This window comes from Capricornis sumatraensis, chromosome 20 (assembly GCF_032405125.1).
Source record: "Capricornis sumatraensis isolate serow.1 chromosome 20, serow.2, whole genome shotgun sequence".
In the NCBI taxonomy this organism is placed as follows: Eukaryota; Metazoa; Chordata; class Mammalia; order Artiodactyla; family Bovidae; genus Capricornis; species Capricornis sumatraensis.
Genome location: NC_091088.1, coordinates 8766231 through 8782813, shown reverse-complemented (window position 1 = coordinate 8782813; position 16583 = coordinate 8766231). Strand labels below are relative to the sequence as shown.

Below are 16583 nucleotides of genomic sequence, written 5' to 3'. Positions count from 1 at the left end.
CGGTTATAACTTTTAAAATTTGAAATAACAAATATTGACAAGGATGTGGGGAAATTGGATCTTTATGTATTGCTGATGGAAGTGAAAAACACCACAGCTGTTGTGGGAAACAGTTTTGCTATTCCTTAAAAAAGTTACAAGAAGTTACTGTATGATAGCAATTTCATGCCTAGGTGTATATACTCAAGAGAAATGAAAACAAATGTTCATAGCAGCATTATTTATAACAACCAAGAAATGGAAACAAATGGTTATCAACTTATGAAAAGATAGATAAAATGTGGTATAAGTAGCTATACAGTGAAATATGATTCAGTTAAAGGGAGTGAAGTACGAATACTTGCCACTGAATCTTGAAAAGTTTTTGCTAACTGAAAGTAGTCAGACACAAAAGAGCACACATTCCATATCATTTTACATGAAATGTCCAGAATAAGCAAATCCATAGAGCAGAAAGTACATTAGTAGTTTCATCTTTTCCGGATTAATGAAATATTCTGGAATTAGTCCTGATGGTTGCACAATCTTATCAGTGTACTCAGAACACCTGAAATGTACACTTTAAAATGAATTTTATAGTATGCTAATTACATATCAACAACAACAATGAAGCAAGACACAATTAAGCCAAATATTGCTGCTGATTCCAAAAGGCTGACCTTAAACATGGGGCAAACAATCTACACCAACAAGAATGAACAGGACACCAGCACTGTGGCTTCTCTGGGTTTGACACATATTCTCAATCTTTTCAAAGTCCAATAGTGTTGCCAATAAGGCATTTTCATTTTAAGCTTCATAATAAGCTGGTCCATTGTTACCATTATTCCTTGCCTGACATGTGATTTTATTTTATCTTCACAACAAAGTAATTCTTGATAGATCACAGTAATTTCAATCCGTGAGGATCTTTCAACTGTAGGAGTGAATTAGAAAGATATTTTTATATTGCCTATTTGAGATAACAGGTCCTAGCACCACGCTTCAGGCAAAATACATCAAAAGAATGAACTGAAGGTTAAGTTTCCTTTTAGATCACAATTTTTATAACATCACAACATTCTTGCCTAAAAGCAATCCGAATTATTCAACTGCAAGATATTCTATATTCACCTCATTCAGCCTCAGGGAAAGAACAAAGTCAGTAGCTGGAGACACTTCTGAGGTGGAGGCACATTCATCTTCTCATTGTGCCCTCCTAAGTCACCAACGCCTGAATTCAACATCAACACACTAGAGAGAAAACGCAAGTAAAAGCTTCCTGAAAAGCTTTCTATTATGCTGTATTTGCAAAGGTAATCCTCACGTGGAAAGAAGTCATAAGAAATTCAAGTCATGAAATTTAAGTTCCATGTTCAACAATTATTACCATTTTATCCTACCCAAATCAGTCAATTAAATATAACTATCTCTCCAAATTAGTGTTGCTGCTGCTGCTGCTAAGTCGCTTCAGTCGTGTCCATAGCACTTAATCCAAATTTGATTTTAAAAAATTTACTTTATGTATATTCTTGTTTCTATGAAAAAAAAAAAAGTTCCTTGCTGTGATTATGAATCTTAGAGAATTGAAAGATTCAAGGCTCTTTGCCTTCAATGCTGTTTATCACAGAGCAAGATTTGTATTCAGTTACAGGTGGATCCATGGGGGTCTTTCCCCACAGGGGTTTATTTACTGAACTATCCAGAGATATTCATTATGAGGTGATTTCATATATCATTATCCATGAGCAACTTTGGTGTAACAAGTTTGTATTTAATCAGGTCTTTCTTGGTTTCAGTCTCTTTTGCACAAGACCTGACCTTTGACACGCACAGAGCCCGCTGGGGTTGTGCAGTACTGTGGTCCTGCTTAACAAATGCTTCTTTTCTTAATCTTTATTGAGACATAATGGATATACAAAAAATCACTCACATGTAATGTATACATCTTGATAAGTTTGGACATATACTTACACCTGTTACACCAAAGCTCTAAACATATGCAAAATTTTCCTTGGATTCTTTTGTGAGTTTCTTGTTCTTTTGCTGTTGGTTTGGGAGGGGTTAGAACATTTAATAGGAGATGGACCCTCTTAATATTTTAATGTATATGCACAATAATGTATTATTAACTATAGATACTCTTTAAATAAATGCTTTCTGATATTGATGACGACGACAATGGACATGACATCAGGTAATATTACCCTCATTCATTCACTCACATAATCAATGATTTGGTATTGATCACTCAATTTGTACCATGGCCTGTCTTGGCACTGTTTGACAGGATGATAAAGAAGGAAAACACAGCCCCTGACCTCATTCAGCTTTACACTTTAGTGAGAAGACAGAGAAAATACACATAGCCTGAGTGAATAAGATCACTTCAAATACTTGTAAGCGCTGTGGGAAAAGTACGGCTCCTGAGACAGGAAGTGATAGGACAGAACAATTCACAAAGTGTGCTAAAGTGATGAGAGAGGAGTCAGCTCACCAGGCAATCCTGCCCCTGCAAAGACCACTGGAGCTCCAATACAGAGAACACTGTGGCAACATGAAATGTCCCAACAGAAGACGTTTGATGGCCAGGTGAGGAATCAGCGCACCAATAAGAACACCCAACTCACATCAGTTTTACACTGGGATCTGCTTCAAAAAGTCTCCCATTAGAGAGACTTTAGTACCATTAGTACACATGTAGCTCTGTCTTGTTTCAGCTTTCAGAAGGTGTCCACTGAAAGACTAACCACCGTTCCGATATTTTACACTGAGAAAAACCAATTTCCAATTTTATCTGGAAGACAATTCAGGAACTGTGAATCCTGAAGAATCCCACTGAACCGTTGACATACCATCCTACTGAGAAGTAAGAAGTGGGATGTAATTTTCCAATCAACAAATTAACAAGGTCAAAATGCAATTTGGGCAGGGAAAGGTATCTGCTAATGATCAAGGTATAAACTATCAACAATCATTCCTTTAGAGACATCTGTTTTAATACTTCATATGATATTGAGATGAGCCTCTGAATTGATGTAATGTTTTTCATATAGTTGATGAATTACTTATACATAGTAATTTACAAATTCATACAAGAACGCTGTCTGCAAAGGTGAAGCAGGAGGTGTGATGCTCCCTACTACACTTGGGAAACTCTTGGCTGAAAAAGCCACATTCATCTGAAGGACTAGCAGATGGGCAAAGACATGGAGAGATGGGGCCAACTCAAGTCTCCTCAGGCATCTTCTGCAATGCAGTGTGAGATAACATAGGTCAAATACTTCAGTTCATCTTTGTTCTTTGTCCTAGTCCATCTGAACTGCTATAACAATAATACCACAGACTGAGTTACTTACAATTTAACAGAAATTTCTTTCTCACAGTTCTAGAAACCGAAAGTCTAAGATCAAGGTGCCCTAATGACTGGGTTCAGGTGAAGGCCCTCTTCTTGGTTGCAGACTGCCAACTTCTCACTATATCCTCAGAGTTAAGGCACCTCGTCCTCTCTCAGGTGTTGGCTTGAGAATCAGCTACAAAGTTTTCTTTTCGAGATAATTCTAATCCATCTTCACTTGTAATACCAGAACTTCTTAGAACATGATTGCTCTTTTTAATGTCTGTGCTTTGTTAATTTACAAGGGCCAAAATGAAATACATATTTTTTGAACTGGACTATAACTTTCGGACACAACTGAAGTGACTTAGTAACTATTTATCTCAGTCTTAATTGAGTCCAAGTCTTTTTTTTTTTAATTATTCCCAGGATTTTATCTACTTATTTTTGGCTGCACTGGGTCTTCACTGCTGAGCGCGGCTTCCTCTGGTTGAGGTGAATGGGAGTCTCTCTCCAGTTGTGATGCACAGGCTTCTCACTGCAGAGGCCTCTCCTGGCGCAGAGCACAGGCTCCAGGGCACAAGGGCTTCAGTAGTCGCAGTCTGCAGACTTAGCTGCCCGGAGGCGTGTGGAATCCCAGACCAGGGATCAAAGGAGTATCCCATTCACTGGTGGGAGGACTCTCAACCACTGGAGTACCACAGAAGTCCCGAGTCACATTTGCTGAGTGTTGGGCCCCTGCCGACACGCTGTTGTCTTTTCACGCTGCAGTGTGAGCCACCTAACCTGGAAAGCCTATGAAAGGGCATAGGACTCCCAAGTTGCACAGAATGAGGGGACAAATAGAACAGCGCATCTCCATTAGCATTTACTTTATGCAAAAAGTAAGAAAGGACTTAGACCTCTGTTTGCTTGGGAGAGGAATCTTGCTCAGTTCATACACAAAATGGTCATGCTGAATGTGCAGTGCGCCAGGCTCAAAGAAACAGTGGAGTTCCACCAAGATATTCACATTTTCTGAAGTGAACAAGAGAATGCCGAGACTAAAATGCCTTCGATTCCATTTAAATTGGCCTCATTATGATATAAAACAGTGATCTAATCAGACCTGACATATAATCTGCAAAAGATTCTAAGTTGTCAATTCTACTTCATCATTAGCACGAGTGTCACAGTTCTGTTTATATTTTGTAATCTACACAGTATATTTGGATAGGATGTACTACTATATAAGTAAAATTCATAAACAACTAGACATAAATATATTGGATGTTTACTAAACCAATATTTTATTACAAAGACTGTACAAAAGTTTGGAGACTCTAGTCTAAAATACCATTTTAATCATATCAATCACTTAACTGAAAGTCATTTAATCGCCACTAGCTAAAAGCTATAGTCCAAATTCTTATTGCAGCAAATTTGGTGCTTCACAAAGTGGCCCCAACTCCCTTTTTTAAAATTGTTATTTCTTGCCACTCTTCCCATGGACTCACTCAGTAAGTACTCGCTGATCTTGTCATGATATTTTGATACTCCTTCTACTTTATGTCATATTTAGAATTTTGAGGATGGACGGTTATTTGCCCCTTTCTCAAGTGGAAATTTCCTAGACATCTTTTGAATCCCGATGGATAGTCATCTACTCTGTGACGCCTCCCAGACCCCCCACCCCCGGCAGTTACAAAGCACGTTGCTTCATGCTGTCATTTGGGGTCCACCTCTGTGTCCCCTCACCAAAGACAGGAGCTCACGGAGGCATGAGATGCATCTCATCATTCTTCTCTGTGAGGGCCTTATATAGCAGACACAAATGAACGCTAACCAATGCCCCATAAACACACAGAAATCCATCTAAAGGTTGAAAATAACCCTACCTACTGTGTCATTCCTGTTGAGTCCTAGTGAGGAGAATCACTAAATCTACATAGAGCAAGTATTATTTTAGGCAAAATATTTTTATAAATTTTACACTGAAGCTAAAAACTACCATCATGACAGATACAAGAATACAGTAAAGCAAATCAGACTGGGTTATCCAAATTAATGCCAAATATATCACTTTATGTATCTTTTAACCTAGAAATGCTGTCTCTGCTGTATAACATTGCCATCTAGTGGTCAACTTCAAAACACTAACTCAAAATAAGACTTCACTGTTTGAAAGGTAAGTACATAAATAGGACCTTAGCTTCTGGCCATGATAGAATAATAAGGAACAAACTTTCCCTTCCATCAAGAAAAAAAAAGAAGACAAATCACATAATTGTTTACAAAGCACTGAACAACAGGCAACAGAGGACAGTGGTTCTGTGAGACAGGAAACAAGCAAGGCCAACCCTACAATCTCCCCAGATTGTTGCCTTGAAAGAGACTGCAGGCCATGGGGAGGGGAGGCGAGTGGACTCATTATGGATCATGTATGAATATTTGTTCATCAGCTGTAAGAAACATGCCGCACTAATGCAAGATGTTAATTATAGTAGAAACTATATGCTATAAATAACATAAAACAAAAACTATGTCTTTATAAGGACTCTGTGCTCTATTTTTCTGTAAACCTGAGAGTGCTCTGCAGAGGGTGTGCGGGCAAGGCTCGCAGAGCGCTGGAGGATCCCCGGCTGAGACATTTGCAGCAGCTCATGAGCTGCTTCCTGAAGGGCTCTGTGATGCAGTGGGTACAATCCGTGTCCCCTTCACGATCTCTGAGAGCCCTCTCTGCTGCTCTCCCAGCCTCTCCCACCCCGAGTCATGTAGTTCACAGTCAGCCTCCTTCATGAGGCGGAGAGTACCCTTCGGCACATTTTCCTCCACAGGAGATCACAGGCCCAGAAGCTCTCTCTTCCCTACGCCGTGCTGTTCTGGGGAAGGAGTGATGTGGGCAAAGTCAAGCTATTCCTCTTATCCACACTCCAATGTGTTCAAACTTCTTTTTTCCTCCAACAGTGTGAGGCGCTAACTTCTCCTCTGGAAACACAGACTTCTAAGAAGGCTCTCTTATCAATGTCTTTTAGAGGCTCCCTGGTCTGAGGCAGAGAAGGGCTGGAGCCGGTTCACAGGCCACTGCAGGGTCCACCATCAGGACCAAGGTCTATGTGCCTATTACCCAATGTTCAGGGGGGTGAGACTCCTCCTGGACCCCTTGGCATACGGTACTATATCCCACAGATCTCACAGAGACAAATTGTGGATGGATGTCAAATTTTTGTTGCTGGGGTGGGGGAGTGAAAAAAGCAAGTGACATCTTACGCTGCCATGATGCTGACATCCATGATGCTGACATCCTGCAGACACGTTGATTGTCAAGGTGGGGAAGGATGCTACTGACATCTAGTAGCTAGAGAAGCTGCTAAACATCCTACACCATCTAGGATGCCTCCCACAAAGAATGATCCTGTACAAAATGCCAATAGAGCCAAGCTTAAGAAATCCTGATGGATAATACCGCTTTGAAAAGGAAGAACAAAGTTAGAGGATTTAAACCATCTGATTTCAAGACTTAATACTATAAAGCCATGATGGCCAAAACCATTCAGCTGGTGTACAGAGAGACAAACAGATCAATGGGACAGATTAGTGATGGCAGAAACAGACTTATACATACAAACTGATTTTCCACCAAGGTCCCAGACCATTCGATGGGAAAAGGATAATCTTCCAACAAATGATATTGAAACAATAAAATATATGTGTAAAACTCTACCCTTAATCTCACACTATAGACAAAAATTATGTTGTGTCATAAACCAACTTTAGGAGCTTAATCTGTAAAATTCTAGGAGAAAACATAAGCATAAATTTTAGCGATCTTGGGGTTGGCAAGGTTCTTAAGTATAACACAAAGAACACAAATATTTTTTTACCCTAAACAATTGGACTTCATTTCTATCTATATTGACCTTGCTAGAGAAAGGTCTCCAGTAGAATTGCTATGCATTGTGAGGGGAGAAGCCAGGGGCTGGGAGGGAGGTCTCCACCAGCCTAGGACCCTAAACGCCCCACATGCAGGCTGCAGCAGGGCAACCTCACTTGGCCACCAATGCAGCAAAGGGTGGAACCCATGCTTCCGCGTCCCACATCCAAGGCCTGCGTTTGCTCATCTTCGGAAAAGGTGGGGGTGTGAGCCAGGCTAGCATCCTTGGCACTTGCACTCATGATGCGAGACTGGCACAGCTGTGTTCTCGGTGCAGGGTCACTCACCCTTGGCTAAGTGGTTGGGTGTACCTGGATTTGCACCTCCCAGGCCTGGCACCAGCTCAGTCCAGCCAAGCAGCCAGATCAGGCTTCTGGAGTAAGTGACCAGCCCTGGCTCTACACATAGCCGTGTCCCACGTAAAGACAAAGCATATTTCAGTGTGGAAATGGTGGGCACCAGGGATGGCAAGAGAGCTTGAGTTTGTGATTTGTCCTGGGCCAGGCCCTGATGGTGCTCACACCTGCCTTACTCCCAACCGAGGCCTGAAGGCCTCTCTCCCAAGGAGCAGCAGGGTCTGCAAAAGTCAGAAATGAAAGGAGATGAAGGACTAAGTATCAGGAAATACTGGACACGGGGGTTCTTACTGCAGTTATTAGTGACCTGCAGACTTTTCCACAGACCACTAACAGCTCCATGTGGGAATGCGATAGGGCTGCAATTCTTAGACAAGGTTCCGTAACCTTGGACTATTTCATGTGACTCTCAGATGTCCTTCCTTGTTATTCTGTTTGCAGATGGTGCAATGACAGTATTTTGTGGCTACCCATAAGACCATCAAAATGATCAGAAACACAAAATTTTCTCTTTTTTTAAATGATTTACTTTTATTTTTGCTCTTCTATTTTCATTGCCAGTGTTTAAGTAAGGGCAAAATTTTGGTTGTTTCTGTTTAACAAGAGCCCATAATGGGAACACTAAGAGAGAATTTACATGAGTGGACTCACAACCAGAAAGATTTGGAAGGCAAAGTTTATTTCAACGTAATGAGTTACAACACTAACATGTTTAACAAAATTAATTTTTGATTTAAGAAAAAGTAGGTTGTGAAACATTTTACATGGCCCAGCATCACTTTCTTCAGCATTCATCGTGTGTGGTTTTATACTGACAGCCCCTGGGAGTTCTGCCACCCTTCACCCTCAGAACCGAACTCTGGGCCTGGATGAGCAGCTCAGAGTGGGCGCATTCCTCCAGACGCAGCCTTCTTAGGGGGCAACGCTCTCTATCCACCCTCCATCAGCACCATAACCCAGATTAACATCTCCCAAGGCAGCCTTTCAAGAAACATGTTTCTGTTAAGTTCGGTGTAGAAGAAAAAAAAGTCATCAAAATATGTAAGAGGTTCGCTGAACTCAGACTTAACCCTAAAGCTCAAGCTAAACTCCCCAGGACGCTCCTTAAGACACAACTTTAATCTTAACACTGAAATGTGCCCTAAGTGGGCACCCAGCCAGTTAATAGGTCAAACCCAGCACTTTCCAGCCAGGCCAGCCCATGGCAAGATGACTGAAGGAGGATTTTGTTCAGGGTCCTGATCCCTTTCTCTCTGAGCACTGACTGATTTATCTGAAGTGTCCCTGGATATCAAATTTGCCTGGGTGATCTCATGGTGTCCAGGACAAGCCCGACTCAGTCAGTTCAGTTCAGTCGCTCAGTCGTGTCCGACTCTTTGCGACCCCATGAATCGCAGCACGCCAGGCCTCCCTGTCCATCATCAACTCCCAGAGTTCACTCAGACTCACGTCCATCAAGTCCGTGATGCCATCCAGCCATCTCATCCTTGGTCGTCCCCTTCTCCTCCTGCCCCCAATCCCTCCCAGCATCAGAGTCTTTTCCAATGAGTCAACTCTTCGCATGAGGTGGCCAAAGTACTGGAGTTTCAGCTTTAGCATCATTCCTTCCAAAGAAATCCCAGGGCTGATCTCCTTCAGAATGGACTGGTTGGATCTCCTTGTAGTCCAAGGGACTCTCAAGAGTCTTCTCCAACACCACGTTTCAAAAGCATCAATTCTTCAGTGCTCAGCTTTCTTCACAGTCCAACTCTCACATCCATACATGACCACTGGAAAAACCATAGCCTTGACTAGACGGACCTTTGTTGGCAAAGTAATGTCTCTGCTTTTGAATATGCTACCTAGGTTGGTCATAACTTTTCTTCCAAGGAGTAAGCGTCTTTTAATTTCATGGCTGCAGTCACCATCTGCAGTGATTTGCCTGACTCAGGTCCAGGCAAATTACCTCCTAGCAAATACCTGTCTCTCAGCACATTATTCTGGGCACTATGCCCACCAATCTGGTTTCATCCTTTATCTTTTATTTGTGATCGTATGTTTCCTTATGTGCTGCGCTGTGCTGTGCTTAGTCGCCCAGTCGTGTCCACTCTTTGCAACCCCACGGACTGTAGCCTGCCAGTCTCCTCTGTCCATGAGATTCCCCAGACAAGAATTCTGGAGTAGGTAGCCATTTCCTTCTTGAGGGGTTCTTCCCAATCTAGGGATCAAACCCAGGTCTCCCGCATTGCAGGCAGATTCTTTACCATCTGAGCCACTGGGGAATTATAACATCGTTTTTATTTCTCTTGATTTAATAGGCATAAGTTTATGAATTTTGAATTATGGTTGAATCCAACTTAAGGATGTCTGAGAACTGGATCTGGCAGGGAAAAGCATGTAGGAAGTCAGTAAATAATTGCATTAACCATGGAACCTCAAGACAAAATCTGGAATATGCGTTTCAGCAGAAAACCTTCTCTTTTTTTTCCCCTAGCCGCATCTTGTGGCTTTCAGGATCTTAGTTCCCCCACCAGGGATTGAACCCAGGTCACAGCAGTGAAAACACTGAGTCCTAACCACTAGACTTCCAGGAAATTCTCCAGGCAGCCTTCTCTTTAATGACATTTTTGTAGTTCCTCAGTGGAGTGAAAAAGTGAAGTTGCTCAGTCGTGTCTGACTCTTTGCGACCCCATGGACTGTAGCCCACCAGGCTCCTCTGTCCATGGAATTTTCCAGGCAAGAGTACTGGAGTGGATTGCCACTTCCTTCTCCAGGGGATCTTCCCAACCCAGGGCTTGAACCTGGGTCTCCTGCACTGCAGGCAGACGCTTTACCGTCTGAGCCACCAGGGAAGCACCTCAGTAGAGTGGGAGATGTCAATAATTAAGAAAGTAAAATTAGAAACGAGAGAGTTTAGAAGATTATTTGTATAGACTGTTTTATATCCCTTCCAATTGATAAGACTATTTAGGAAACATCAAGTTTCAGAAAGGTTAAGTGGTATTTTTCTTAGACAAAATAACAGAAGGATAGGTATTCCCCTGGAGGTCCAGCATTTAAGACTCTGAACTCCCAATGGAAGGGGCATGGGTTCAGTCCTTGGTTGAGGAACCAAGATCCCATGTGCTGCATGTCCAATAAGTAAATAAAACAAAACATTAAAATAAATAACAGAAGGATACTTACTCTCAGCATATACAAGTGTTATATAAATAAATATATACACATCTATATTTGGGCTTTCCTGGTGGCTCAGAAGGTAAAGTATCTGCCTGCAATGCAGGAGACCTGGGTTTGATCCCTGGGTTTGGAAGATCCCCTGGAGGAGGATATGACAACCCCTACTCCAGTATTCTTGCCTGGAGAATCCCCATGGATAAGGGAGCCTGGCGGGCTATAGTCCATGGGGTCGCAAAGAGTCAGGCATGACTGAGTGAGTAGGCACAGCACAGCACATCTACATTTATTCATATTCATATATAGTGTGTTATACTCTTAGGAATATTAAGAAAGTGCTACACTTATTCCTCAGTATGAAGTGTGTGCTATAATGGACCCAAAGTTGGAGATAAGAATATGTGATTTGACATAAAAGTTGGTAGTAAAGAAAATCTTACAGTGTGAATACCAACTATGAAGGTTTTGGCTACTTAGGTCAGGTTTTCTAGGTTTTAGCCTAGAAAGAGTAATATTTACCCAAGAATCCCAAACTGTGTCCCATGTCATTAGCATCCCAGTCATGGCAGCTTAACCAATTTATTCCTGGGAAAATGTTGCTAGTGTGTCATGATTATACACATATGAGCCATTCTGAAAAGGACTCCAGGACTGAATGAGAAGAAACAATGTATTTCATATGTGCTCAGTTTCATTGTATTTAATAACATTTCTATTCTTGGGAATTTCACATTTTTATTTGAATATTTTAATTAGAATATTAGAAATAAAATATGGAGAGGGATAAATTAGGAGTTTGGGATTAACATATATATATTCCTATGTATAAAATAGATAACCAACAAGGACCTACTATATAGTACAGAGAACTGAGTATTTTGCAATAACCTATAAGGGAAAAGGTTTATTTCCTGTATAGGGAAAACATTCTTATTATATAAAAAAATACATCTATATTTATATATGTATAGGGAACATATACACATATATAAAACTGAATCACTGTGCTGCACACCCAAAATGTGACACTGTAAATCAACTAGAATTCAATTTTAACAGATAATAATATGTTTAAAATATAATTAATATAGTAAAACCTACTTACATTTCTTCCTATAGCACTCAGACACCTCAGATTTTAGAACAGCAGAATTCAGTGGTATGTTGATTTTTATCAAGTCTTGGAGTCAAGGGAAAACAGCATGAAGATCTTGGAAAATCATAATGATATTAAAGCATTGGAAGACTAGAAGGGTACATTTACATGATAATACTACTATAATAATTATAATTTTAATGGGTAAATAGTTAACAAAGATATTAAATATGAATTCTAATGGCAAATATATAGCAAACTTCAATTTCATTAACATTATATGATCTGGGCTTATACTATCAAGTTATTAAATAAATATTAATAATGAAATAATTTATCAATATAATTATGTATTACCATTAAAATATAAATAGAAAAAACTTTGAACTTAAAATATTTTATTAATACCAATGTTATATTAATGACTGATAAAATATTACATTTGCATGTTCATTTAGGGCAGTACTTTCCAAGTTTATCATTAATACTTACATAGAATGATATACAGCATCTGTTGGTCAATAAACAAAGTGATGCTACTTATATTGATGTCATTTTCCATTTGACTGGACAAAGAAAATGAATAACTTGGAAGTGAATGGATGTTTTTGAGTAATGTTTTAATGTCCTTTTATTTTCAACATAATCATATTATTCATTTCATACTTTTGAAATTTTCATATGTGTTCATATCCTCACTTGAAAAACTGAAACTATTCACAAAATTAAATGTATATTTAAATTTTTTTTCTGGTGAAAGGTACTTTACGTAAATATTCATTATAGTCAACTGACCTCTTTTAATCTAAGCATGTGATCAGTGTTGACAAGTGTTAATACGAATGGGATTATATTTCACCATAATATGAATGGGATTAAATTTCACCATATTAACTCCTTAACTTACACTTTCATTTTAGCAATTTTGAGATGTTTCTGGAAAGTTTCCTCTGCACTTGCACTTATCCAGGTGGCAGAATACTTTCTAAGCCCCTCCATTATGTTTTTATAAGCTATTCTTTTTTAATACATTTTATTAAAAGTATAACTTAGTTGCCATGAAATGTGTCCTTTCAGGGTGTGCAATCCGGTGGTTTTCAGCAGAGTCAAAGAGTTGTGCCACCCTCAACCAAAACAAGAGCTAATTTTTTAAAACTTCCATAACCTCTAAAGAGAAATCCCCTATCAATTAGCAGTCAGTCCCTATTCTCTCCACTCCCTAGAAACCGCTAACCTGCTTTCTGTCTCTGTGGATTCGTCCATCCTGGCTGTATCATGGAAATGGAATCAGACACACATTGTTGAATTCACAATCAATCAATTTACAGAACACCTTCACAGCAACACTAAGATTAGTTTTTTTTAATAACTGTGGAGTATAGAATAGCCACAATAACACATAAACAATATCAATGATGGAAATTTCTGTAACAGCTAAGAAAAATAGAATAGAGTAGGAATATCCATATAATATTAAAATATCAAGCCAAAATAAGAAACAAAAGTTTTAAAAACTATACAGAACAAAGCATATATTATATCAATGTATACATACATATGTATTATATAAACTAGAAAGCACAGATTTTAAGTCATATTTGGAAAGACGTCACGATAGATGCAAAATTAGAATCTGGTAGAATCTGTATTTCCTCTTAATCCAATTACTTCAAGTTTCTTCTGAAAAGTGTATTAAAGATGTTTAATGAAGGGATTAAGTAGGAGAGTGTTTAAGAGATGGGTGGGCCGTCCTCGGTGTTTACAAATCCTGTGTCTTGGGGAACTGCTCAGTTGTCCACTTGTCTCTGCAGAATCCGGATACCTCTTCCCAAGATGGATCAGAACAGCACTACTAGTGGTCTTTTGCTCCTTTCTTTGGTAATGCCACATGCTTTATTTTCCAGAGTTTATAAAAAGTAAATTCACCATTATGATTAGAGGAATAGATAGCTGAAGTAGGTGTTGTTTTGCAGTGGTAAGCTGTGTCAGGGGATTGATGGGTACTTTGAAGTTAACAGAATGGAATCCCATATTTAAGAGGCAGCACTGAGTCCCATAAGTGGGTTTTCAAAAATCTTAAAGTTAACATTTTTAATGGAGAAAATTTATATGGCATATACAATATTTTACATTTAGCTTATATCTAACAATTTAATATATTAATGATTATACCTAATGCTTTAATTGGAGAAGGCAATGGCACCCCACTCCAGTACTCTTGCCTGGAGAATCCCATGGAGGAGCCTGGTGGGCTGCAGTCCATGGGTCGCTAAGAGTTGGACACACTGAGCAACTTCACTTTCACTTTTCACTTCCATGCATTGGAGAAGGAAATGGCAACCCACTCCAGTGTTCTTGCCTGGAGAATCCCAGGGACGGCGGGGAGCCTCGTGGGCTGCCGTCTATGGGGTCGCAAAGAGTCGGACACGACTGAAGTGACTTAGCAGCAGCAGTAGCAATGATTTAATATGTTAATGATAACTAATGATTTAAAATATTAATTTTATCACAAAATAAGTTTTGTATATTTTATTTATCCCTTTAATCTTTTTCATATTTTACTTGTTTCACTTATTTCCAGTCATTTTCCTAACTCGTATTTTCTTTGCACATAATTTTGTGGATTTCTAGTAATTTCTTGCTTTGGTAACTCAGATAACAGACTGTCTTTTTTTACGTATTATATACATATATATATATATATCTGACCTATATGTCTTTTTTTTTTTTTTTTTGGCTATGCAAGGCTGTTTGTAGGATCTTAGTTCCCCAAATAGGGATTGAAGCTGAGCCCTTGGCAGGGAGGGGACAGAGTCCTCACACTGGAACACCAAGGAATCCCCATGTCTCCAGTTTAGAATGACTTTAGGCATAGCCTTAAAGTAAAAATATAAAATCATCATTGAATCTACAGACTTTCAATCTGAACTAAACGTAAGTTACATGCTCATACACGTTTTAATCTATAAACATATCCTTCATACTTCTCCCCATTTTCTCTTCATCGGACAGTCTACAAAAAGAACCCTGGCAAGGCAAGGTTATTTACAACCAGAGTCAAAAGCATCCAAGCATGGTTTGAATGCTCTTAACCCTGAACAAGCAACCAGGAAACAGCTGGCTAAGGAAACTGGCATTCCAGAAATCTAAAATTCAGGTAAGTATCAGATATTTCATTATTCTGGTTCAAGGTAAAGAAAAAAAGTAGGCTTAGCACTGGCAGGCAATTACTCTTATGTCAGGTATGTTTCCCAGAAGGTTTTTCCTGTTATATACTTAAAACAAAATAAAAACAAGAGTTACCTCTTTTACCATGGAAGAAACCTCTATTACTTCTTTTACCAATTGGTTGGGCGTATTTACCATTGGAGGAAAGAATACACTGGAGTATCTCTCCCAATAGAAGATAACTGAATTGGCTTTTTAAATTAATTAATCTGGCTGCCTCAGGTCTCAGCTGCGCGCTCAGGCTCCTCTTGCTGCGCACAGGCTTCTCTAGCTGCAGGGCACAGGCTCAGCTGCCCCATGGCATGTGGGGTCTGAGTTCCCTGACCAGAGACTGAACCTACGTTCCCTGCATTGGAAGGGAGATTCTTAACCACTGGACTACCAGGTTAGTCCCTAAGTCAACTTTTGAGATTTAGAGAATATAGGAAATCGGATCACTGTGTTAATGATATGGCATCATTAATGATATGGTATCACTGGAATATACACTGCAGAATAATGATTAATATGTGAGGAAAACTGTGGGATAAACACACATGTAAATTCCCAATTCTCAGGCTAGTATTTTTTTCCCCACTAATATTAGAAATGTAACTTACATACAGAAGTATATGAAATAAAATTCCATATTGTATCATTTTGAATAAACTACTGATGTAAAAATAAAGTTGGATTTCTTCAGTCAGCGAAGAGCTATAAATAATACAAGAACACCAACTGAAACAGTATTGAAACCAATAAATGTCAATAAAAAAGATGCTTTGGGGGAAGCAGGGGGGGAAAGATGCTTTTAGAGGAGAAGAATGATTTTTTTATCAAAAATAGTTTCCAATAAACCACTATATGTAAGGGCTATAAGGGCATCAGTCTGAGGGGACACTAGGAAGAAGAAAATTTCCTCTTTTCTTAATGTATTTGTTTTAGGAACAGGAAACAGTTTCCTCAAATCCCAGTAAAAAAGTGCACTTTGGGGGAATATCTGAAGCTTCCTTGGTGGCTCAGACAGTAAAGAATCTGCCGTCAACGCAGGAGACCCACATCTGATTCCCGGATCGGGGAGATCCTCTGGAGAAGGACATAGCTCCCCACTCCGGTATTCTTGCCTGGGGAATTCCGTGGAGAGGAGCCTGGTAGGCTACAGTCCATGGAATTGCAGATTGGACACGACTGAGAGACTTTCACTTTCAAGACGTCTAGCGACTGGCCGCACGAGAGGTACTAGGCCCGTCTGAACTGAGGTGGAGAAAGGCAGGTCCGGGAAACAACAGAGGATGAGCTTGTTTCAGCCACTGTGTTCAGTAACTTACTCATTAGTTTCCAGTTTCCACTTGGGCTTAAGGCTTACTGGAAAATATTTTGATTAATTAAAGAAGAGATATAACCTTTTAGAACAATGCCTGGGATATGAGTGATTCATAAATATTGGTTATCAGTTACACTCTACTCTTACCATGAATTATCAAATTATCAAAATAAAACACTCAGAAATTATCGGAACATACATTGCAATGCTGACTC

General features: G+C 39.6%; 1 non-coding gene across 1 annotated transcript; it reads right to left on the bottom strand.

Annotated features, from left to right (window-relative positions):
* Positions 1 to 10344: 10344 nt before the first annotated feature.
* TRNAC-GCA (transfer RNA cysteine (anticodon GCA)) lies at positions 10345 to 10416 on the bottom strand. Its single transcript has one exon. It is a non-coding gene; the product is annotated as a tRNA-Cys (tRNA).
* Positions 10417 to 16583: the final 6167 nt, after the last annotated feature.